The sequence below is a fragment of the Humulus lupulus genome, chromosome 5 (genome assembly GCF_963169125.1).
Source record: "Humulus lupulus chromosome 5, drHumLupu1.1, whole genome shotgun sequence".
Lineage (NCBI taxonomy): Eukaryota > Viridiplantae > Streptophyta > Magnoliopsida > Rosales > Cannabaceae > Humulus > Humulus lupulus.
The window spans coordinates 177,423,257-177,449,750 of NC_084797.1; positions in this window are offsets into that span (position 1 = coordinate 177,423,257).

The window sequence follows — 26,494 nt, forward strand, 5'->3', positions numbered from 1 at the left end:
TTATTTCAAATAAATTATAAAAAAAATATTAGCGGAGGACCCCCCGGCTAATAATAATTAATCTGGCATCCCGCCGCTAATAATATGATATTAGCGGCGGGTGTGTCAGTTCGCCACTGATAATCATTAATAGTGACAAATAATTTGGCGTGGGGCATTAGCGGTGGATGTCACCCTTATTAGCAGCGGAGTCCCCCGCCGCTAATGTGTTCAATTCTTGTAGGGTAACCAAATCCCTTCATGCTTTTCCATAGAAATTTTAAACCAACAAAACATAGCATCAAGTCTTATCTCATACAAATAAAGCAAAACCCTTCAATAGTTCAATCATAACAAGGTTTCTCTCCATGACCAACAATAGAATATTGCCATAAACCAAAACACAATGAATACCCAAGCCACACGCCTAGGTCAAATCCTTCATGCATCAAATAAAAAAAAATCCATCAATCCATATAACCCAAGAAAACATAATAACATTAGGGCTAAAGATTCATTACCTCTCTTGATTGTAGAATCAAGAACACAAGAGTGACCAACACCCAAAACTATAACCACCCATTGTTCAAGCCTAAGGTTTCAAAACCCACATGAAGAAAAGAGAAGAAGAAAAAATATATACTCTTAGAATGAATGGAAGAAGAAGACTAATGAAATCAACACTAAAACCAATACTTACCCTTAGGGATTTTGAAATCCCTAACTTCCTCTTCCCCATGGTTTCTTTTTTTCTCTCCTTCTTTCTTCCTTCCATCCTCCACTATCTCTCTCTCCCCTCTCTCTTTCTCTCTCTAGGTGGATGGCTGTGGTATAGAGAAGAGATGAGCAAAAATGCTCTCTAGGGTTCTAAGGTTCCATTTATAGTGCCTAGGTTTTTTTTCTAAAATAATAAAAGTTAATTTCTTATAAATTTATTTAATTTCAAAAACTAATTAATTAAATAAATACATTTTTATTTACCCAAAAAGGAAGCTTCAATTGTCCACTCCCCTTTCCTTCCTTGGATTTCTACGCTAATAAGGAAAATGTGATTTTCGTAGCTCTAAGGTACTGCGATTTGGGGCTGGGTTTTGACCTATTTTAGTTACGTTTTAGGAAAAATACTATTTCATAAACAATGTAGATAATTTTATTAGCTTTCTATGGGTACTAATTTTGTCTAAATCGGATATCCACAACCCAAGTTATGCTCGTTTTACTGAGGCTGAGTCTATGATTACTGAAAATCATAAAAAGGCAACTCATTTTCTACACTTGTTTCTCAATTCTTATTTGTGTGATCACAAAAGCTTACCCTATTTAATTTTCCCATTAATCCTATTTTTAATTTAATAAAATAAAACTAATTAATTAATAAGGGAATAATCTAGAATAATGCATGGGAAAATCCTTGTATGCTCACCGGGAAATCATGCACATGTACACACACAAGTGCTAATGTGCATTTCTACTAACCATGCACCTTGGTGCACACAAGCAAAGCTCATTTACTTACAAATTAAAATAAACAATTAACAAAGATAAACTCACATAATTTCTACCAAATAATTAAAAACAATTTTCTAACACTTAACAATTAATAAAAAATTTAAAGCACAAAATTTGAATAAATAAATAAATTGGTGCGCTACAATATACCATCCTTAAAAGGAATTTCGTCCCGAAATTCTTTCTTACCAAATAATTCAGGGTATCTTTCTCTCATGTCTTCCTCCAACTCCCATGTTGCTTCTCGTTCCGCTCTATTATTCCACAGGACCTTAACTAATGGAATCATTTTAGATCTCAGTTCCTTGATTCCCTTTTCAATAACACACTCTAGCTGTTCATCATAACTCGGGTCCTACTGCAGCTATAACGGCTCGTAACTCAACACATGGGAGGGATCTGACACATACTTACGCAACATCGAGATGTGAAAGACGTTATGTGTTTTGGCTAGTGTTGGGGCAGAGGTAAACGGTAAGTGTAACACCCTGGATAGCCTAGACCGTTACACTGTGTGTTTACAAAGGTGGAAGACTTGCTAATCAAGTCATTTAGTTAGAAACGTGTTACTAAAACTACAGTTGAACTAGGGTTAAATGATTTTGGTCACAAAACTTTCATTTCTTATAATCAAACATTTTTACATGGGATCCCAAAAGTTGTAACGTTAAAAGAAAGTTTACAAAATTTCAGGATTAAAGTACAACTACTGGCCACTCTAAGGGAAAAACAGACAATAGGGCTCCAAGACCGTTACACTGTATGTTTACAAAGGTCCAAGACTTGCTAATAAAGTCATTTAGTTAGAAACGTGTTACTGAAACTACAGTTGAACTAGGGTTAAAAGATTTTGGTCACAAAAGTTTCATTTCTTATAATCAAACATTTTTACATGGGATCCCAAAAGTAGTAACGTTAAAAGACAGTTTACAAAATTTCAGGATTAAAGTACAGCTACTAGCCACTCTAAGGGCAAAACAGACAATAGGGCTCTTCTCATCCTGTACCACTCCTCGGCCGTGGCGTCCGATCAGCTGGCTATGTACATTCAGCCTTAAGCTCTCCCACTCAGGACTGGTCCACTTCTTTACCCTTGCCTTTACCTGCACCACATAGCACCCGTGAGCCAAGGCCCAGCAAGAAAACACAATAACAGAGCATAATCATCAAACGACAATCAGATAATAAATACGGTGCAATCATACACCCAACAGTCCAAGACATTCATATAATCAGGCATTCAACATATCAAACTTATTGTTTATCATTATCAACCAATTCGCATATAACAATCAGGGTCGACGCCCTTAGGTCGCACCCCCTATTTATCCCATTGACTACGACCTGCTTAAACCGAGCTCAGTGAATATCATGCTGTCCTCAGCTACCAGTGGCCGAGCTGCGCCCTGTGCACAAACATTTATTATAGCACTCTTAGGCCGTTTATCACATGTCCCATGGCATAATACCATCTATGACATTTATGCAGATATAGGGAGCTCTTAGTCCCAATACAATCACATAATCGGGTGCAGTTTTCTTACCTTTGATTCTGTTGTCTTTGTTCAATGAAATCAACTCTCAAGCACGATCCCGTCCGAGCCCTAGCATACACCTAGTTACAGCCACAAATTAGAACCATACCAAACTTTAATTCCAAAACCTAGCCTCGGGACCAATCCCGAGCCCTCGGGAAGCCCTAATTCCACCAAACGGGGTGGTGGAATCAAACCCCGAGCCCCCGGGCAAAAACCCTAAGAAATAACCCAAAAATCTTCTTCTGGAAACAAGGTAGCACTACAGCGCTACAAAGAGGGCGCTATAGCGCTACAAGCAGAGCCAAAAAGCTCCCAGACAACTAGGCCTAGCGATGTAGCGCCCAAAAGCTAGCGCTACAGCGCTAGTCACAGCACAGCCAAACCCTGTTTTTTCTTCCTTCGATTTTCCCCGAGCCAAACCTCTACAAATCCTTCCAAACTTCAACCAAACACCAAAACAAGCCTACCAACATGCATAACTCACCCCATATGACCCAACCATACAAAACTCAACCACATGCACCCCAAAATAAAGAAACCACCATGATTGAGCTTGAAGCTCAAAATCTCAACAGAAACCATAACAGTCCAGAATTCAAGTTACCAAGTCCAAAGTTTCTTACCTTCAATGGGGAAATTCGACCTTAGGCTATCCTCCAAACCTCCTTAGCTTTCACTCCTCAAAACCTCAGCCTTAATTCCCTAGAATTCTCATTAAAACTCAGCTCAGAAATCCATTTCAACACCAAAACCAGAAATTGAAGAAAACCTTGAAACTTACCTCAATGGTGTGACTAACTCCTGCTAAAACTGTATCTTCACCAAAGATCCTAACCCCAAGCTTTAGCCTGAGCTTTCCTGAGTTAAAGCTCCAAAATTCCTCAAGAGATGGTGATACAAGAGGGAACCGAATAAGAGAAAAAGGAAGAGGTTCAGTGTTTTGTTTTTCTTTCTTTTTGTTTCTTTCAGATTCTATTTCATTCTCTACACATTCCACTAAGTCCATAAAGGTTGAGTATGATTTATCCTCTTATTAGACCAAATGACCATATTACCCTCCCATTAAATCTAAGCCCTTAATCCCTCCAAAGGCATTTTGGTCATTTGTTCCCAATTCCCGCTAATTCCTCGAGTATCTCTAATATTTACCACATACATCCCGACACCTAACTAATCACCAATTATATTCCTCAATATCAAATAGTCTCCAATATACTTCTCAAATTCCCAAAAATACCCCCGGACTCCCACGAGCTGGTTATAAATCCCCGCCGTGACTTTTTCACTAAACCGCTCACTAGGATCGCCTCGAGTCACAAGCTACAATTATATCCACATAATAATGTGGTCTCAACATTTTATCACAAGTATTTACATTTATGCCCTCAACGGGCCAAAATTACGAATTCACCCTTAAAACCTAATCAGGGCCTACATGCATACTAATACACATAGTCATGCATTTTCACAATTAATTCACACAACTTCCAATTGTGCCCTCCCGGCACACTAATCAAGGCCCTTAAGCCTTATTAGTAATTTTGGGTCGTTACACTAAGCGACTTGCCCTACTCTGTCCAAAATCTCCAATGGACCTATATATCTAGGGCTTAACTTCCCTTTCTTTCCAAAATGCATAACACCCTTCATCGATGAGACTTTCAAGAATACAAACTCACCCACTGAAAACTCGATGTCCCTTCTCTTCAGGCCAGCATAGCTCTTTTGCCTAGTTTGAACGGTAAGCATCCTTTGGCGAATCTTCTTGATCGCCTCACTGGCTTCCCTAATTGCCTCAGGGCCTAAAATCTGTTTCTCCCCAACTTCATCCCAGTGTAAAGGATATTTGCACTTGTGCCCATAAAGCATCTCATAGGGAGCCATCCCAATAGTAGATTGGTAACTGTTATTATTAGAGAATTCCATTAGAGGTAAGTATTGGTTCCAAGACTCTGAAAAGTACAAAGCATAGCATCTCAACATGTCCTCTAGAATTTGTATAGTTCTCTCCGACTACCCATCAGTTTGAGGATGAAATGCAGTGCTAAACTTTAGCCTTGATCCCATAGCTCTCTGTAGTCCCTTCCAAAAGTTCGATGTGAATACTGACCCTCGATCAGAAATTATCGACTTTGGCACCCCATGAAATCTCACTATGTCATTTACATACAATTCTGCATATTGATCGATCGAGTATGTGGTCATAACTGGCACGAAATGAGTGGACTTAGTGAGCCTATCCACTATTACCCACACATAATCATGCTTCTTGGTGGTGCTTGGTGGTTTTCTGGTAACCCTACCACAAAATGTTATTTGGGGGGGAGGGGGGGGGGGGGGGGGTAAAGTCATAATTTGACCATATAATTAGTGGGGAAGGACACAGTTCTGATGGCCACCCTCTTGCGCGTTCTAGAATTCATCTTCATCCTAAGGAAATAAATCTTAGAGCTGAGGTATGAATTCCCCACCATGTTCTTTACTTTGGTTGTTTTGTTATTGATGAATTGTTGGGGGTTTTGGCTTGATTTTGAAAATTAAAGAGTTATAGGTTGTAGGTTTGTGTGTCAATGATAGGAATGGGTAGGGAAATTGTTTTTTTGGCTCTAATTCAGATTGAAACTAAGAGATTGGGTGTTGTAATTTTGGATTTGGTAATGAATGGGTTTAGGACCCTAGAATCCTAAATTTGTATTTATAATTCGGATTTTTATGTTCAATTGGTGTCTATGTTGTGTTTGTGGGACATTGAACTTAGTTTGGGGCATGAATCTGGGCTTGTTACTTGTTTGGGATTGATTTTGGGTCACTTTGGGTCGAAATGGGGTTGAGAAATCGCAAGAAAACGCAAAAATTTATGTTTTGTAGTGGCGTCGCGGCTCAAGTGGGTGAGCGTCGCGGTGAAAATGCATCTCTTTTAGGCTCTGAAAAGCTCTCTGACTTCAGTGGCACCGCAGCCCTGTACGAGGGCACCACGACGCTAACCCTATTTAGGTCACAATTTTCTAGTTTTGTAATTAGACAATAACTTTTTACCCCGATGTCGGATTTGGACGTTCTTTATATGGTTAGAAAGCTTGTGAAAAGATCTACAGTCCTAGAACCTAAGCCAAGTTTAGATGTGAATATGTTGGAGTAGTAATGGTGAACTAAGCTTGGTGTTAATCGATTTCGATCAGTTTTTTTTATGTTTGGCAAAAGACGCTTGAATGGAATCACACTTGTGTCGTTATATCTTCATTGTTGGAATCCATGTAAGAAAACTGGCACATGCACATAGAGCAGGTTATTTGCTATGAAAATTAGCATTGATTTTTCTGTGGATGATCGGTACAATCTATATTCGATAATCGTGTGGAACGTGAACCGATCGACAGTCACCCAGAACATGGGCTGTGAAGGCGAGGTCAAGTTGAGGGTGCGGTACCCACTCACCCAGAATGGACCGTAAGCTTGGTTTCGGGAGGCGCACCTCACTCGGTTGGGTCATTCGACAAGGCTCATTCCCACCATGACGGTTGCTTTGAGTACCCCAAAATCATTTATCTGTCCCGATGGTACTAGAAATATCAACATTGTTTTTTTCTTGGATAAATGGAGCCACCACACCTACTAGATCCAATAGACAGAGGATTCGTCCTTCGATCATCGCTTCTCGCAATAACCTCTCTCTCCATATCTTATTCTCTACCCCCTCAACTATAAGGGCTTTCTCTACCACCTGAGCATAAGTAGTAACTCCAGGCACAGATGTGATCCTCACATCACGGGCTGTCATAGAATTCAACCCTCGAACAAATCTTTATTTCCTTACGACGTCTATTAGTAACTAAGTTGGCAGCAAACTTAGCCAACCTATCAAACTTCAAGGCATATTCTATAACGGTCATATTCCCTGAACCAAACTAGTGAACTCATCCACCTTGGCAGTTAAGATTGCATTGTTGACCACGATTTTGGCCAACGGCGACTAAACGCAAAAACGACAGTAAACCTTGAATAGAAAATAAATGACATAGATAATTTTATAGTGGTTCATCCCCAATTTATTGGTAATAGCCTAATCCACTTACAATTGTTATATATGTACCTACACTTAAGATCACATGAACCTGAGCCAACTGAGTTTCTTAAGAATAAGTCAAATATTACAATGTTTCTCTCTCTAAGCTCTCAAAAAATGCTCCCAGAATGTCCCAAGTAACCATCCCAAAGTCTCAAAACTAGAGAGTTTTACAGTCTCCAAAAGATCAAATCCCCTAAATGATGTCATGAGCTCTTTATTTATAGCCTCATGGATCGTACATGAAAAATCTCACATTTTGACGGAGTCCTTGGTTGTTTGAATCAACTTTAATTAATAAAGTAATAAAAAAATTCAAATTACAACAATATATCTATTCCTCCGGGATATCTGAGATATTCGCGTGGTAGTTATGGGGATTCTGGTTGAAGTTGTTACTGAAGTTATGCAAAGAAGTCACTGGGCAACTAACTCAACATACCCGATCAGCTAAACTCCCCTTCTGGTTTGGCTAGTCGGGTAAGACTCCCTCCTGACATGGCTGGTTAGGTAAGACTCCCTCCTGATGTTGCTGGTCAGGTAAAATCTCTCTTGACCAGGAAAATTTTTATCTGGTCGAGTAAATTACCTCTCGACCAGGTAAATCCATCTTTTTAATCGATGTTCTTTCGACCAGTGACACAGCGACTCTATTGATCATTTTCTAACCTTTGCACTTCCCTTGGTTAACATATTTATTAACCATTAATGCTCCACTTGGTAGCCTTGAGTTGCCCACCTATCACCTTTGTTTGCCGGGTCATTAAATTGAGATTTTGGGAATAAAATTTGCCCCCCAAGTTTATTATATGATTTTCTCATATGATAAACTTTTTCTCTAGCTCCAAGTGATGATCCACTAGAAAATTTAATAATTTCCAAGTCTTAAAATTCCAAAAATGACCCTCTGCGCGCTCTCGCCTTTTTCAAATAGAGGCACGATTAAACTTTTCAGTTCATAAAAAATAGCAGTTACCAATATCCCAAAAAGTGGGATAATGGGATATAGGAAAAAGTAAGAGTTGAGTACTCCCCTCTTTCCCTATAAATAACCCCATGCTTGCCTAACCTTCCCAAGCTAAATAGAACCTCACAAAAAAAACTCCTCCTTGCCGCAGCCGACTCTTCCTTAAGGCTTCCAAGAGTGTCCCATTTTTTTCATGTAACTCAAAGGAAACTCTCAAGAAATACAAGGCTCTTCCATCCATTTGGGTAAGTATTCTCTTCTAAATCTTCACTTTTAAGCATTTTGAAGCTTTCAAACTCTTCACATTCTTTACTAGAACATGAGGTGGTCGAAACCCTCTTTTGGAATGCTTTCTTTGCAGTTTTTGTAATGAATCTTTGAAGGATAGTGACGTTGTGGTTGTTTTGATGTATTTTAGGCTTTGGGTTAGCCAATTTCATGAAATTTTAGAGAAAAAATCGGGTTCATGGGTGTGTATGAATTCTTGGAGTTTCATGAAACTTTTGCAAACCCTTCAAATTCCCCTTTTTGATCTTGTTTGTGTGCCCCACAACTAGGAAAATGTGTTTGTGCTCCATGTTATACCCCATGTTTTAGGCTTTGACTGCTCAAATTCCACCTAGTCACCCCCTCAGTTTTCACACTTGGCTCCTCGGAACCTCCTAACCATTCGGGTGCTTTAATTCCTTGGAACATTGTAACCGATTCGGTAGTTTTTGGTTGTCCTGGCTCTTCGGAACCCCTAGACATGTTTAAGTGTTTTCCTCCTCAAACACATGCCAATCGACCGGTCCACGCATCACTACGAGTGCCGTGACTCCTCGGAAATCATTTAGCTCATCGGCATCACCTAGTCGATCGGATGTTGTCTTTGTGCTACAGTTACACACCACTCGGGTGTCGTGGCTCCTCAGAAACACCCAGTCGATTGAACACTCCTGGCTCCCCATAACCCATTTGAAGCCTCTCGGGAACCTTTTCTCATCTCATCGGCAATATGTTTCAATCACCTGGATTATGCACTCAAAACAATTTCGTTTTTCTTTTAAAATTATCACTACTGCTCACATACATTTTTATCTAGGAAGTAAAATATTCTTACTTGTATTCAGTTCTTGTTTGGTTTACTCACCTCCCCGTATTTTGTGTAGATGAATCTTTTCGACTATAGGGGAGGTGACAATCAATCAGACTCCAAGTCATCATCTCCCACTTCAAGTGATACCCTTCTGAGAAGCGATTCCTCTTCCAAATCTCCAAGCAAACGAACTCCGGAAGACCGTCTTCGTCGTCTCAAGAAAATCCTTTCGCGGTCAGCTTTATACTTCCTTCACAAAGATCAGTTCCTTAAGCAGCAACATCAACACCAACTGATGAGGGTGAAAAAGTCCAATCGGCTCCCTCAGGAACAAGATCTCCAAGTAGCTCGTAGAGCAACGCAAAAGGTGGTGGAACGGGTGCCCTTTGTGGGAGAAAATTTACTAGAAGAAGTTGAGACTAAAGCTTCTTCAAAACCTCCTCGCCAAGCTTGAAAAATTGGCAAACCCAAGAGAAAGGTTACCTAGAATTTTGCCACAGAAATCCAACAATCTGCTACGCTTAAACAGAGGAAAGAAGAAGATTGTGTGCCTTCAGGGTTCGTAGCTAAGGCTTCTAAGCTAAACTTCAAAATTCTCGATAAACACATTCAGACTTTGGGTCTTGAAGGAGTGCATGTGATATGCCCACACCCACATAAAAGATCAAATAATCCTGGTGGAGCCTATTGTGCCTGGTCTAAGTATCACATTTATGCAGGAGCTACTATCCCTTTGCATCATTTCTTTAGGTCAATAGCGGATTACCTTAATGTTTCTCCCTTCCAGATTGCTCCAAACTGGGTACAAGCCCTGTCTACTCTATAAATTCTCTACCACTTCCAAGGCTGAAACCCACCTACCCCTCACGAGGTACACTATTTGTTTGATTTTAGGACTAACCTCAGCCACAAGAATATAGGTTTTTTCCACCTCTTTCATAGGCAAAAAAGGGTTAAGTACCTTCATGGTATTGCCCATAAATCAAATCCTGGAAAGTATTATACGGAATACTTTCTTACTCTTGACATTCAAGCCAACAACTTGGCTTTTACGCATGCAGGCCCTTTTGATCAACCTCTCCCAACCAGAGAAATGCATACTCGGGCAAAAGATCTCCCTAACATTCCCATTGAGGAGAAGGATGTTGAGCAGTTGGTCACATTGGAGAATCTTGAATTGGTGGGATTATTATAGAACAACCAAGATATTGTTATGGGCAGCACAACTGATGAAGCAGATATGATTGATTAGTCTAATACCGATACTGAAGTAGTGACTGACCAGTTTTCTCCTAAACCATCCCCCCAGCCACGCCGACCAGGTGGTCTTATCATTACAGAGCCTCTTCTTGAAAATTCTCACCGACTTGCCTTCCCTACTAGGCCTGGCAAAGGCAAAAGCATTGAGCTCCTTAGAAAAGACAACTCATTGTCGAAAGATGAGGATGAGATTTTTGATGAAATTCTGAGCTCGGGTTTGAACTGACAGTAACCATAATAACATTTTGAGAATGATTGTGATGAAAGTTTGTAGAATTTTCTTTTTCACCTATGTTCATTTATTGTTTCCACTAACCAGGCTTTTGCTTTACTTTTATGCAGATTCAACCATGTTCAAGCCGTTCAACACTCCTTCTGCCCAAAAGAGGAAAACTGGTGAAGGTAGCAGCTTGACTCCTTCAAGCAGGTCACGAGGACTACACCACCGAACCAGGGGAGACCATCTGATCTGTCGATCACTATTCCGCGCTTGAATCCTCTGTCAATTCCCTCTTCTGCCAGCCTACAAACTACTCGGTCAACCTGCTTAAGCGAGCCCATTTGCATTGCTGGTGATTACGACAAAGAGTTACTAGACCATACTCTCTGCCATTCAACGACAACTCAGACCTTTGAGACTCTACCTCGGCAAAGCGTTGAAGTTTTCCTCACAAAGGCCTTGCTCAAATTATGAGTGTAAGCATCTTATCAAATACACTCTTTTTCTTATTGATTATTCTTATTCTGAATATTTTTCCCGTTATTTACTCCAGGGACTCATCAATGTTAGTCATGCTCAATGCCGAGCAGTCGACAATAAGGAGGGGTCAGTATCTTGAATGATCAATTATTGGAAGCCCAAACTAGGATTGAAACTCTGACTAAGTTTGAGAAATATCTCCAAGCAAAGACTGAGCAGGCAGAGAAAACAATTGCCGACCGAGACAGATCTCTAAGGGAGTTGGCTGATGAAAATAACAAGCAGATCTGAGCCAACAAGACATTGACTGACTGGCTAAAAAAAATGACTCATGAGAATGAAGAGTAGAAACAAGACAAAGAAGTTGATTTGTCTCATTATGAAGAGATCTGCTTCAACTGCTTCTATCAGATATGGAAGCTAAACAAGCCTCTCAACCTCGACTTTCTCTCTGAAGAGGCAAGGGCAGAAGAGCTTGCCAAATGTGAAGCCAAGGCCACCGAGGAGGCAGCCATTCCAACTGGTGTTGTGTCTGCTTCTCTTGCTTTATCATTCTAACCAGAGGAGGTTCCAGATGTTAACGACGGTGTTGTCCAGTCAGGGACCAGTTTACCCGACCAGTAAACATGCTTAGCCAACCAAAGAGCCTCCTACCTGACTAGTATAAACTTTGTACCTGGCCAGTAATTTACTTGTTTTTCTTATACTTTTGTTGAGACAATTGTTGGTTATCAACTTTGATAGTTTGCTCGTATGGACGAGTTATTTGATTTTCACTTTTCGTTGCTAACCTGAAATATTATAAGTCTTTTTAGACTTAAAACATTATAAGTTTTTGGAATATTAAAGTCATTCTGATATATGCTTTATATTTTCGCATGAGTACCTAGTTTTCTAATTTATAAATTCTAGACATTTCATAAGTTCCTACTAAGTATATTTTCTCACACTCTTATTGCTCTAACATTTTATGAGCATAATGTTTATTTTTACATGAATATTTGCTTTTAACTTGGCATTTCGAAAGATGCCAAGTTACTTAAGCTTTGTTAAACAAGTTAGCTCAATGGCCTTTTTCGACTTCAAAAATTTAGAAGTCAGCCTAAAAACAAATATTTTAACTCGTGCTCTCGTTGTCAGCGTTGAATTATATACCAGTATACCCCATGTGCCCCCCAAGTGGTCGAGCGTTAAAAGATCTTGGTCACTTGCTACTTGACCAAATCTGTTCGAGCAATTATTACTCGTGAAACACATTGAATATAAAGAAAATATCAGAGTAGTTGAACACTGCTAGAATGCCCGACCAGTTAAATACTGCCCGGTAAGTTGAACACTGCCCGGTTTGTTTCGACCAGTTGACCACTGCTCGATAAAAAAAATAAACACATATGCACAATTTGTAGCAAAATTCGATAACGCTGCATGTGATCTCTTTTATTACTCGTAAATTATAAAAGGACAAAACTTGTCTAATAACAAGTCTCAAACAAACCAAAATTGTTCATAAAATAAATGATTGGTTAGCAAATAACCAGCTCATAAACAAACTTAAATAACAAGTAAAACACTTGAATCCAAGCTACCACTCTGTAAGCGGTATTTATTGATAATATTTCCTCAAGTGCTCTCCATTCCAGTAGTTTCTAATCAGCTCACTATTCAGCCTAGAAAGTTTGTAAGTGTCGGGTGGTATGACTTGCTCAATCTGATATGGTCCTTCCCAATTTGGTTCTAGTACTCCAATTGCTGGGTCTTTGATGAACACCTTTCTAAGAACCAAATCTCCAACCTGGAACTTTTGATCTTTAACTCTGGAATTAAAATAGCGGGCCACCTTTTGTTGATGGGCAACAACTCTCAAGCTCGCCTTTTCTCATTTTTCTTCAATAAAATCCAAAGATTTAGCTAATAATTGATTGTTCTCTTCTTGGTCATACGTGCTTCTTCAATGGGATGGGGGGTCGATCTCGACCGGTATCATAGCTTCATTACCATATGCCAAGGAAAAAGGAGTATGACCAATTGCTATCCGAGCAGTGGTTCTGTACGACCAGAGAACTTCTGGTAATTCTTCCACCCAAGATCCTTTAGCTTGTTCGAGCCGCTTCTTTAGGGTGTCTTTCAACATTTTTTTTACTACTTCGACTTGCCCATTCGCCTGTGGGTGAGCCACCGAGGAGAAACTCTTTGTAATGCCATGTCTAGCACAAAAATCAGTAAACAGATCGCTATCAAACTGAGTATCATTGTCAAACACTATCTTTTTTAACAGACCATAGCGACATATGATATTTTTCACTACAAAATCTAACACTTTCTTCGAGGTGATCATCGCTAGTGGTTTAGCTTTAGTCCACTTAGTGAAATAATCCATAGCAACTACCGCGAACTACTCTCCTCCTTTTCCTTTGGGTAGTCTCTCGATTAGATCAATTTCCCATACCTCAAAAGGCCAGGGACTTTGCATTTGCATTTAAAATGTTTGGAGGTGCTCTGGGTATCTTAGAAAATCTCTGACATTTATCACATCTTTTCACATATTCCATGGAGTCCTCGTTCATTTTAGGCCAGAAAAATCCTTGTCGCAAAATCTTTTTAGAGAGACTTTGCCCCCCAACGTGATATCTGCAAAATCCCTCGTGTACCTTAGCTAACAAGTTTTTTTATTGGTCGGGTGTCACACATGTAAGTAGCGGCATAGAGTACCCTATTCTATATAACACCCCCCTTATCATGACATACCAAGCAGCCTGTCTCATTGTCTTCTTTGCATCATTGTTGTTATCTGGTAAGGTGCCTTGTTCGAGGTATATGATGATGGGTGTCATCAAAATGTTAGCTATTTTAATTGGCATTGCTTCCTGGTCGGTGATACATGGGTTTGCCAAGTATTCGACTGGTACTATATTTAGAGTGTCAGCATCCTTTGCACTAGCTAATTTTTCCAAGACATCTACATTGGAATTCTGCTCTCGTGGCACCAACTTGATTATGTACTCTTCAAACTGTGCTAGCAAGTCCTTATCTTTATTAAAGTATGCCACCATACACAAACCCCTGGCCTTATATTCCTCTAAAAATTCGTAGACCACTAGCTGAGAATCACTATTTACTTCGACTGACCATGCATGAACATCTCTGGCCAGTCGTAATCCTGCTAAGAGGGCTTCATACTCTGCCTCATTATTGGAAGAATTGAACCCGAACCTCAAGGCGCAGTGGATTCGATGTTGCTTAGGTGTGATTAATATAAGCCATGCTTCTGAATGATGTTCATTCGAGGATCCATCCACATACAGTTGTCAGGTAGGAAAAGTTTTTCTCTGCCCAGCTACATTTTCTGTTTGGTTGTGAACATCAGGAATTTTGGTGCATTTAGCAATGAAGTCTGCCAGAGCTTGTCCTTTAATGTTGATCAGGGTTGATACTTGATTTTGAATTGGCCTAATTCAACAGTCCATTTAATTAGTCGACCAAAAGTATCTGGCTTTTGTAAAACTTGTCGTAAGGGCTGGTCAGTGAGCACTTTAATGGGATGCGCTTGAAAGTATGGTCATAGTTTGTGAGATGCGAGTACTAAACAATACGCAAGCTTTTCGATCAACTAGTATCTTAATTCTGCTCCTATCAACCACTTGCTGACATAGTAGACCGGATGCTGCACTTTATTTCCCTCTCGTATTAGAGCGGCGCTAATAGCATCTCTGTGAATGCTAAGTAAATGAAGAGGTCCTCACCATCTATGGGTTTTGATAAAACTGGAGGTTGAGCCAAATGTTTCTTTATGGCTTGGAATGCTTGCTCGCATTCCTCCATCCAGTCAAATTTCTTGCTTCCTCTTAGTAAGTTAAAAAATGGGACACAATTGTTCGTTGACTTAGAGATAAACCTACTTAGAGCAGCAATACGCCCAATCAAACTTTGCACATCCTTAGTTTTGGTCGGGGATTTCATTTCTATGAGTGCCTTAATCTTCTCAGGATTGGCCTCTATCCTATGTGAGTTAACAATAAATCCAAGAAACTTCCCAGAACTTACTCCAAACGAGCATTTGAGGGGGTTCAGCTTCATGCGATACTTTCTAAGTATTGCAAAGCACTCCCCTAGATCTCGTACATGCTCCCCAACTTCCTTTTGACTTGACAGCATGTCATCAACATATACCTCCATGTTTTTCCTGATCAAGTCACGGAACATGTCATTCACTAAACACAGGTACGTGGCACCTGTGTTCTTCAAGCCGAATGGCATAACCTTATAACAGTATAATCCTATGTCTATCTGAAAGCTGGTATGGTCCTCGTTGGGAGGGTGCATACTTATTTGATTATACCCAGAGTAAGCGTCCATGAAGGAAAAAATTTCATGACCAGAAGTTGCATCAACTAACTGGTCTATCCTGGGCAGAAGAAAACAGTCCTTAGGGCATGCTTAATTCAAATTAGTGAAGTCCACGTAGGTCCTCCACTTCCCACTGGACTTGGGCACTAACACTGGGTTGGAAACCCAGGTCGGGTAGTAACCCTCCCTGATGAACCTATTTTCCTTCAGTCGCTCGACTTCTTCTTTTAAAGCTCTTGCTCGTTCCTTGTCAAGCAACCCTCTCTTCTATTGAACTGCTGGGTAGTTTTAATCCATGTTGAGCACGTGGCTGGTCACAGTTGGTGAAAGACCCACCATATCCTTGTGAGACCAGGCGAAGACATCTTGATTTCTTTGCAAAAATTCTACCAGCTATGCTCTCACTTCAACCTTTAAATTCTTTCCAACTTTGACCACTCTGGTCGGTTCTTTCTCATATATCGAGACTTCCTCTAAATCTTCCATAGGTCCTACTCCACTCTCCAAATACCCAAAGCGTGGATCAATTTCCATTCCCTCACTTTGGGAAACGCCCTATTTGGTGACTTCATCACCGGATGGGGTCTACTGCTCAATAACACCATGAGTCCTTTCCTGGTTGGTAACTTTTAAAACTTTTTCTTGGTCGGTAAAATTCACAATGTTATATTGATCAATGTCCATCTCGTCTACTACTTCTTCTTCCTCCCCACACACAATCATGTTACTCTCATTGGTTCCCCTCTGTGCCTTAACCACTGAAGCATTGTAGCATTCCATGGGTTCTCTTCGGTTTCCCTGGACACAACCTATGCCTGCGCTAGTTGGGAATTTCATAGAAAGGAGCCATATAGACACTGCTATGTGTAGAGCTGTGAGTAGTGGTCGACCAATCACCACATTGTACGCCGACAAGCAATCTACTATCAAAAACTCTGTCATGACTTTTTCATGCCTAGGAGCGTCTCCTGCTGTGATCGGTAACTTGATTGTTCCGACCGGTGACAATCCTTCTCCAGTAAACCCATAAATAACTTGAGAGCATAGTTTCAAGTCATTGAAGGACAATTTCATCTTTTCAAAAGATGACTTGTAGATAATGTCCACGGAGCTTCCCGTATCAACTAGGCATCTCTTTACCTTCATGTTTGCGATTTGGACTATAATGACGAGCGGGTCATCATGGGGATACCTGACTTGTCCAGCATCATCCTCTGTGAAGGTAAGAGACTCACTCTCGTACCGAGGATTCTTTGGAGGTCGCTCCTCAACAATCATGACTTCTGATGTTGCATCCAACTCATGTCGAAGTGTCTGGGTATATCTTTCCCTTGCTTTGATACTATCCCCAGCCAAGTGTGGACCTCCACATATAGTGTCTAAGGTAAAGTCTACAAGCTTGGGTTGCAAGGGTGGAGATCACTGTCATTTGAACCCAAGATTGTTGTTGCTTCCTTCTCCTTGGGGTTTTTTGCTCGGTAATTTTTCAACTTATCCGACCAAAGAATAAATTCTATCTCGTCCTTAAGGTGATTGCATTCATTCGTGTCGTGACCATACTCTCCATGGAAACGACAAAACTTATTCATGTCTCTCTTACTCATCTCCTTCCTGATGGATGGAGGCTTCCAGTAGGGAACCTCCTGATGACTAGCGAGATATATTTCTTCTCGACTGGCCGAGAAAGTGGTGTAATTAGTGAACCGAGGCTCATACTTGGTCGGTTTGTCTTTTGGACCCGACTTAGCATTCTTTTCTTCATGGCGGCCATACCCGTTATTTCCGCGTTTCTTTCCACCATTTTGACTGTTTCCACCATTCTTAGGAGGGTCAACTGATCCGCCCAGATTGTTTATGCCCTTCTCCTCTTTCTTGATCACGTCATCCAATTTCATATGCTTGTTCGCTCGGTCAATAAATTGTTGAAGTGTTGAAATTGGATTTCTATGTATACTATCCCACAAAGGGCTTCAGTAAGTGATTCCAGAGGATATGGCAACCATCCTTCCCTCATCTCCTATAGCAGTTTCTTTGTTGGGCTCTCTCATGAATCTCTGTATATAATTCTTTAGATATTCATCCTTTCCTTGTTTGATATCTGCCATATGGTTGGCATAAGCTGGTGGAGTCCGGGCAGCACTGAATTGTCTACAAAACTCATTTTTGAATGTTTCCCAAGAGGTAATGGAATTCAGCTTAAACTTCCAATACCATTCCTGAGCAGTATCTGAAAATGTAGTCGGGAAAACTCTACATCAATAATCGTCACTTACCCCGAGCAGTTCCATCTGGTCCTCAAATTTCCCAACATGCCTGATGGGATCTATTTTTTATGTATACACTGGTAGCACCGATGTTTTATATTTTTTCTGTGGCTGGGCTTCTCTGATCTGAGCACAAAATGGACTGCCACTCCTGTGGTCTACTACATCTATCCCGGAAGGTCATTTTGATAAACCATGCACTGTAGATGTTAGTGCGCCAAGCTGGGCTTGGATGGCTAGTGCAACTGACGAGGCTCCAAGATTTTGACCTCCTGTTCGGGCGGTTCAGCTCTTGCCCTTCGACCGGGATGGTCTTCCTCTTGTTGCTAATAACGTCCATTAAATCCTTCTGGGAAGCATGTCCTCCTAACCATTCAAACACCGTACTCTTCAATTTTTTGGAGGGCTTATTATGCAGGACCTGCTCTCTCCCACTACGCTGCTGGCCAGGATGTAGTGGCGGCTCCTCGGCACAGCCCGGGCGGTCCTTTCCTCCTTCTTGTTGGTCGTTGCCCTCTTTTTCTTTTGACCAGTCAGTTTGATGACTATCTCCTTCATCCCGACCATATACGTCTTTATACTATGAAGTTTTCTTATCTCGAGGAGCTCTGGTCTGATTATGCCCGTGCGGAGTCTTCTTACTACCCGACCGGTGACTTCCTGATCGAGAAGTTTCTGACCGGTTGCTTCTGGAAGGGAATCTGGAACTATCCCTTTGCGTCAATGCTGTGACAGTCAAAATCCCGTGATCCGTAAGGGGAAAGACCGGGTAAGCTGTGCAATCCCACACCGCCTGGGGAAGGCCAAGTGTAATGATTCTAAGACTGTGTAGGTATGGGACTACACAGTCGAAGAGGGCTTAAATGGATTGATGGGTACTACCTATATCAGGAAGGTGCATCTTCTTTTCGGTAGCCCATCACTTGAGAACTCCATGGTTAAGCGTGCTTGGCCTGGAGTAATCTAGGGATGGGTGACCTCCTGGGAAGTTTTCCCAGGAAGTGTGCGAGTGAGGACAAAGAACGCTGGAAAGACTTGTCTTGGTTTGTAGGGCCAGTCGTCATTCCAGAAAGCAGCCATAGTGATGTGGGGCGTCACAAATGCAGTCCCAGAGCGGACCCAATCATCTGCCCGACCAGTGGGATTGCTTCTACTTCTGTCTGGCCCCTGAGCATCGACCCTGCCAACAGGAGACTTCTGACCAACATTATTGTTTCTCGCTCCCTGGGCAGCTGCTCGTGGCACATCTTGGCCATTGGCCTGGGCCAATTGAGTAGCTGCTTCTAGAGCAAGTGCTTCCTCGTGATGTCACTGATTGGCCTCCTCCTGCTGTCGCCTGATCTCTTTGCTTCTAGCATCCATTTCCCATCTTTGCTGCTCGAATGCAGCCTTCTGCCTGGCCATTTCCTCAGCAAAAGACTCATGTCGAGCTTTTGAATTACATCATCTCTTCCTGGAAAGCCCCCATGGCTTCTTGGAGTTGTTCGACCTCTGGAGTTGTCTCCTTGAGAAAGACCCTAGGCTCAGTGTTAGGATTCTCAGGTGCAAGACCTTCTGGTCTAACAGTTTCTTTTGCAGTTGATGTATTGGGCTTCCTGGGCACCATATTGGTAGGATAGTAATGTGTTTCTTCTATTCAAGCTCTCAATGAAAGCACCAAAAATTTTAACCGCGATTTTGGCCAATAGCAAGTAGACACAAAAACGATAGTAAACCTTGAATAGAAAACAAATGACACAGATAATTTTATAGTGGTTTACCCCCAATTTGTTGGTAATAGCCTAATCCACTTAGAATTGTTATATATGTACCTACACTTAAGATCAGATGAACCTGAGTGAACTGATTTTCTTAAGAATAAGCTGAAAAGTTCAATGTTTCTCTCTCTAAGCTCTCAGAAAATGCTCCCAGAATGCCCCAAGTAACCGTCTCAAAACTAGAGAGTTTTTCAGCCTCCAAAAGATCAGCTCCCATAAAATGATGCCATGAACTCTTTATTTATAGGCTCATGGATCGTACATGAAAAATCTCCAGTTTTGACAGAGTCCTTGGTTGTTTGAATCAATTTTAATTAATAAAGTAATAAACAAATTCAAATTACAACAATATATTTATTCCTCCAGGATATTTGAGAGATTCCTGCAGTAGTTACGGGGATTCTGGCTGAAGTTGTTACTGAATTTTTGCAAAGAAGTCACTGGGCAGCTAACTCAACATACCCGATCGGCTAAACTCCCCTTCTAATGTGGCTGGCCGGGTAAGACTCTCTCCTGACATGGCTAGTCAGGTAAGACTCTCTCTTGATGTTGCTGTTCAGGTAAAACTCCCTCCTGACTAGGAAATTTTTTATCCGATTGAGTAAATTACTTCCCGACCAGGTAAATCCATCTTTTCGATCGATGTTCTTCTGACCAATGATACGAAGACTCAGTTGATCATTTTCTAACCTTTGCACTTCCCTTGGTTAACATATTTATTAACCATTAATGCTCCACTTAGTAGCCATGAGTTGCCACCTGTCACCTCTGATTGCCACGTCATTAAATTGAGATTTTGAGGATAACATGAATCAATGTAATATGTTTCATTAATAACTCCCAGAACACCTCCTAGTTCATTGTAGCAACACTGCGTGTTTAGGATACAACCTCCCACCATATCCGACCATCATCTCATAGCATATACTTGGCATAAGCCACCCTATTATCACCCACCACCCTCATAAAATCCAGGATGGAACTATTCATGCTCATCCACTGTTCAGCTCTAATTGGATCTGGGCCTCCCTCAAAAGCTGGAGGTTGTTGCTTCTAGAACCTTTCATACAATAGTTCCAATATATTCCCTACTTCAGGTTGCACTACCAAAGGTGCCAGTGTAGGAAGCACATGCTGAGCAACATTCTCTGGTGGAATATGTTGCCTCAGTTGACTTATCTCTTCCTCGTGTCTCTGTAATCTAGTTTGCATATCAACAAGCTTCTATTCCCACCCTTGAGGAGCAAGTTGAGGTTCAACAATAATGTTCTTTGCTTTCACATTCTTCCCACTGAGTTTAGTTAATCGCCTCGGAAGCATTATTTCCAAATACTTCTACAATCGACGACTCCAGCTTGTTAGGCGATGATAATAACCTCGAAACCTTCCCACAGTCATAACTGAGCAATCAAGAGGGCCATGCCTTAGTAGTATATATCATGCTCTCTATTCTAGCATGTGGATCGATCACGTATTTCAATTAAATAGGTATCCAACATATTACCCACCAAATCATGAGTAAAGCTTGTCTTTAGCAGCGAGCGTACATGTTCAGTTGATCTTTAGGAACCATAAAGCCTTGGCATCTCTAATACCAAGTTGTAATGCCCTACTAATCCAGGATCATTACACAACTGTTCGGTTAATATTGTGCCCAGGGTTACCTTGACTAGAAGTGTTGGTGCCCTTGATTGAGCACGAACTAGATCGACATTCGGGGCAAGGCACTTACGCACCAATGGAGCGACCTCTTCAGCCTCTTTGGCCTCCTCAAATACTGGGAGGTTCCCTCTCCTAGAAGGACCTTGAGGACGGAAGGCTAAATATTGGCCCTCTCCTATTTATTTATAGATCCCCATATTGGTACATGTCATAATATTGCACCAGTCTTTCTCCTCAGCTGGAAGATCGGCGAGCTGTGCATATTGAGACTTCTGGACCTCAGAAACCTCGGACCTCTTGTAAATAGCTGCATGAACAATAAACTTAGTCAGATTGGTAATTAATTTTAAATCCTATAAGGAAACTAAAAACAACCAAGGTTAAGAAAACTTACGAGGTCAGTTGAAGTATCGATGTTCGCAAGTTGCAAACCCGTTCGCCATGAAGAATAAATATTTATAGTCACTTGGGTGACTCGGAAGCTCAATCCAAGTTGTCTTGGGAAACCGGATGAGGTAATAGAATCTGTCACCACCGGTCTTCGTGTTGAGGTTAGCCTTGAGGCAGAAAAAATACAAAATGTCCTCGAGAGTGGGATTTTCCCAAATGTTCTTATTGAACATATATTTTATCCCTATAAGGAGGCGGTAGGTATTCGGGGGGGGGGGGCACTGGAATGGAGCTGTAAAATGCTCAAAACTACTACTTTGTAATAGATCATCAAACTCATTAACTTATTTAGTGAAAACCACTTAACATATGAAAATCCAGTGGGGTCTTGCTAAAACATGCAAGTTGAACCCAATAGTTTAAAATAAAAATAAAAGTTCTCATGAAACATTTAAAAATAAATATAGTTCAAGTCTCATTGATAAGATTTGAAATCCAAAAACCATAACATTGTTCTTTAAAAATTTGCGTTTAAGTTGATCGTTTATTCGCCCATAGGATACCCCCATGCCATACACACTCTGACGTCAGAACTCCCCACATCACAGCGCGTGCCAAAGAGAAACCCTATTTATTACCTCAAAGGGGAAAGTAAGGGGGTGAGCTAAAAGCCCAGTAAGGAAGTACAAACAAGAAAAACACAACAAAGGCATAATCATATCGTAAGACTCAAGCAATGTTATATCCATACATTATATTTAATGTCATCATCATACATCATACATAAACGTTATCATCATACATCATTAGCATATTCAAGCATCAATATCATAGACATCATCATCACATCCTTGTGAACATGGCATACAGGAGGCTTTGGTCCTTGAATAACCTTGGCGCATCCACCCTATGAGTTATGTCACACCTTAGTAACTTGAGTTACGTATTATATCCTTAGTAACCCCTTTGTTGTGTTGCGTTCAACACGCTAACAACCATTCACTTTTTCGTACACCATACAAAACACATGCAATCCAGTCATACCAATACAAAGGAAATACATGACTCATCAAATTCATCACATCATCTCAAAATAGCATTTCATACTTCATATCACATGGTAGTTCATCATACATAGCATATATCCTCATACAAACCAAACTTACTGTTTCATAGCATAAATAAAAGATTATTTCTAAGTTCCTTACCTCGGGTCCGAGCAAAGGAAAAATGGAACAAACTTCACAACGAGCCTATAATCATAATCAAATGGTATTCTTTAGTATCACATGAGATTTCTCGTGCCAAACATATATACCTCATGTGTGCACGGGTCATGTACACATGGTGTAAATTACACATAATTTCCAAACATGCACATTTTTCGCATAGAATCACAAAAGAATAATGTCAATTCTACCTATTATCCATGCATAGTTTTCAAGTAAAAATTTTATGGTTGAATAATAGGAATATATTTGAACGTAAAAGTGCATTTTCACGCGATATGTATACGTGGGAGCATTGTTAAAAAGTGACGTTAAAAACGATAATTTCTACACGCTTATTTCTAACTTTTTCAAATAAAGATTTAGCAACATGATTTCTTCACCGTTATTTATTTCTTTTACATCCCTAAGTAGATTAAGCCTCTTAAGACATTATTTGTATTTCATAAAAATAATTTATTTAACAATTTTCTTAGTTTCTAAAAAATAATAATTCCATTTATTATTTTAAATTGCATAGAAAATAACAAAACTTGAAATTATTTAGAAGTACTTATAAATTTCATGTTTCCTTTAGACAATAACATTTTCTTTTAAATTAACAAAATTACAAGATTTGGTGTGAGAAAATATAATTTCAGTATGGAAAAAGATATTTTTACTTGTATTATTTAAGACTTAATTTATGTAGTGTAAACCCATATATGTTAAACAAAATAATTATTTTTAACTTATTAATCTAAACTTTTGGCAACTATTTATTTTATTTAAAAGTCACAAATGAATTTAAACACAATATTTTCTTATTTAAAATAAAGAAAATCACACTTATTAAAAATGTGAAAATTCATGGTTACATTTAAAAATATCATTTTAATATATACATAGTTTAGGGTATTAATTTATTTCAACAAACACACATTATTCCTTTCATTTAAAAGACATTTCTCATTTTTACCCAAAACTTCCAACAACAAATTAAACACTCAAAAAATCATAAACTTGGAATTAAAACTTTTATTTTCTTCATAAAATATCAAATATATAAAAATAAAAAAAATGTAGGTATTAATTTGAGTAAAAGTATCATTTTAATGTGAATTAAAATACCCTTTTAATTTCATAAAATCAACATAGCATTTGGAACACCACTTATTCATGCAAATCATTATTTCACCAAATTTTCTCACCAATTATACATAAAAATCAGCAAGCATCTCAACATGAAATTCATCTTTTAAATCATGCTTTTCAAAACTCATACAATAACCTACATGCTTAATCAATACAAGTCCAAACACAAACCCTAACATGCACCTATTAACATATTATCACCCTAAGAAAGAAACCCTAAAATCATCTAGATATTTAAATCATAGGCATATCTCAAGATCGATCATGCATAAGACATGCTACAAGAAACCCTAGGCCGAAACTCATATGACCTAAACATAAAAATACCAAAAATCTCATTCACATCCACATGGACCCTAACATATTTCTATTTCAAAACAATGAACAAGTTCATATAACACCAAGAGAAGCATAAACAAAACCAACATGAAATCTTTACATATGCCTTGGCCAAACCTACATGAACACAAACATAAAATACCAACAATCATCATATTTTATGTACGCCCTGAGTATCAGCACATACTTTGTTGAGGCAGCTCGGGAGAATCGAACTAATAAAAAGCCATAAGCAGTGTGCCACGTGTTCACCATTCATTCAGGGAAACCTGGAACGATCCCCTAGACGAATAGCTTAAACTGATGGATCGTTCAACTACTTATCACTAGGAACCATTGTGTAAACATGGCATCAAAAGGCACGAGCTAGCACTACATTAAGCTCGTGGTACATCAGAGGCCTGACATACCCATAATCTTTATAAAATCAACCACGCAATATAAACGTGCATATAACAGACATCACGTGTCTGTTTTATTCCTGAATTCCCGGATACGCGATATAAACATGCATGATCAGACATCCCACACTTAATTTAGGCCATGCGACCCATTATCCATTTTTACCTACTGAGTAGACCACACTTCAATGTAAGGTTTAGATATTAATCATCAGTGTCACAGAGATGGCGTGAAGGATGAAGAGATCACGAGATGACCCCAATGCCTACTCAGAGATCATTCTCCTATAAATACCAAGACCCTGGGTAGTGCAAAGGGTTGGATTCTTCTTGTAAGGCAAACACTCTGTAAAAATAGCAAGAGAGAGAAACAGTAATAATATTGACTCGTGGACTAGGGGGATTTTAACCTCCGAACCACGTAAAAATGGGTGATCATTTTTCTTCTCTTGAAAACTGATTGCCAGCATCCTTGAGTATTATCATTTTCTTATTACGGTTTACCATTAAGCACTAATCCATCCTAGTTATTCATATAATTCACTGTTGGCGAAAAACCGCGTCAACAGTTTGGTGCTTTCATTGAGAGGATTTATATTAGTGCTATCACAAAAACTTGATCATGGTGGTCGCTCGTTCGAGGCATGGTAACGAGGAGGATCAACATGGTGGGCAGAAGGCTCACCGTACCGTCGTATCCAACGAACAAGACCCAAAGATCCAGCAACAATCGAGGAAACAGCCGATGGGCCATGACGATACTGGGAGTTCAGCGCCCCTACTTCCAAATTTGAATCATGGTTACCTGACGGTGGTGGAAATGGAAAACATGCAGTTGAGGAGTCATCTAGCCAAGGCAAATAAGCAAATCGAGGAAGTCTTGACCCGGCTACCCCCTCTTGCAACTGACGTTAACGTTGGAAAGAGGCAAAGCAGGACTCACAAGTCCCGCCGAGATAGTCAGCCCAGGCCCATTCGATCAGTTAGAACCTCAACCCCAAGTTCTGCGCCCATGTCATGCCATCACCAGGAAACTATGTTTAATGATTTTCCCAGGGCCCATCATCGAGTCAGCCGATCAATCAGAACTTCAACTCCAAGTTCGGCTCCACCATCGAACCCACCCAGGGGAGCTAGTGGCAACTCGCGGAGGAGGTCCGAGGAGAGCTCACGCTGACAACCTGCTTCGACGAGCCCTCCCATGCCGCGGTCAAATCGCCCAGCGCAGAGAGCGTAAGGCAGAGAGCGTAAGGCAGTGGGATAGAGCGACCACGAGCTGTTTGGTCCGGCCAAACGGGACTAGAATTGCTTCACCAGTTAGGCATCCACCTTCACTGATAAGATATCCATCTCCTCCTCGTCCTGCTCGAGATATTCCTGCATACGCGAACAACAGGAGGAATCCTCCTCCCACCGTTCCTGCTCATCACTCACGAGCGCACGGAAATGTCCCAGATCCTCTCCCTCGACAGCAGGCTCTGAGCTTTTCCAATGGGAGCTATTGGATCGAAAGCCACCAAAGTGGCAGATCTGGTGGAGACCTATGAAATCATCTAAGTTCGGCAGAAAGCCCTCGAGCCGCCTCGCGGACCAACCTTCGAGATCGCCTCAACTCGCAGAGGGGAGAGGCAGCCAAAAATGAAAGTCGTGCTCGCCGAGAGGATGGTCCTTCCGAAATACGTGACAACAAGAATGTCCCACCAAACCATGCTCAAGCTTGGAGGGACAATAACCCGCCTAACGCGTACAATGGGATGGGAGTTGTTGAACAGCCCCAAAACAACCCAGGGATCAAAGACCAAACCCTCGAAAGGTTAGCTCAGATGGAGGAACTAATGAAGAGGCTCCTGTCAGAGAAGGGAAAAGACGAATACGACTCG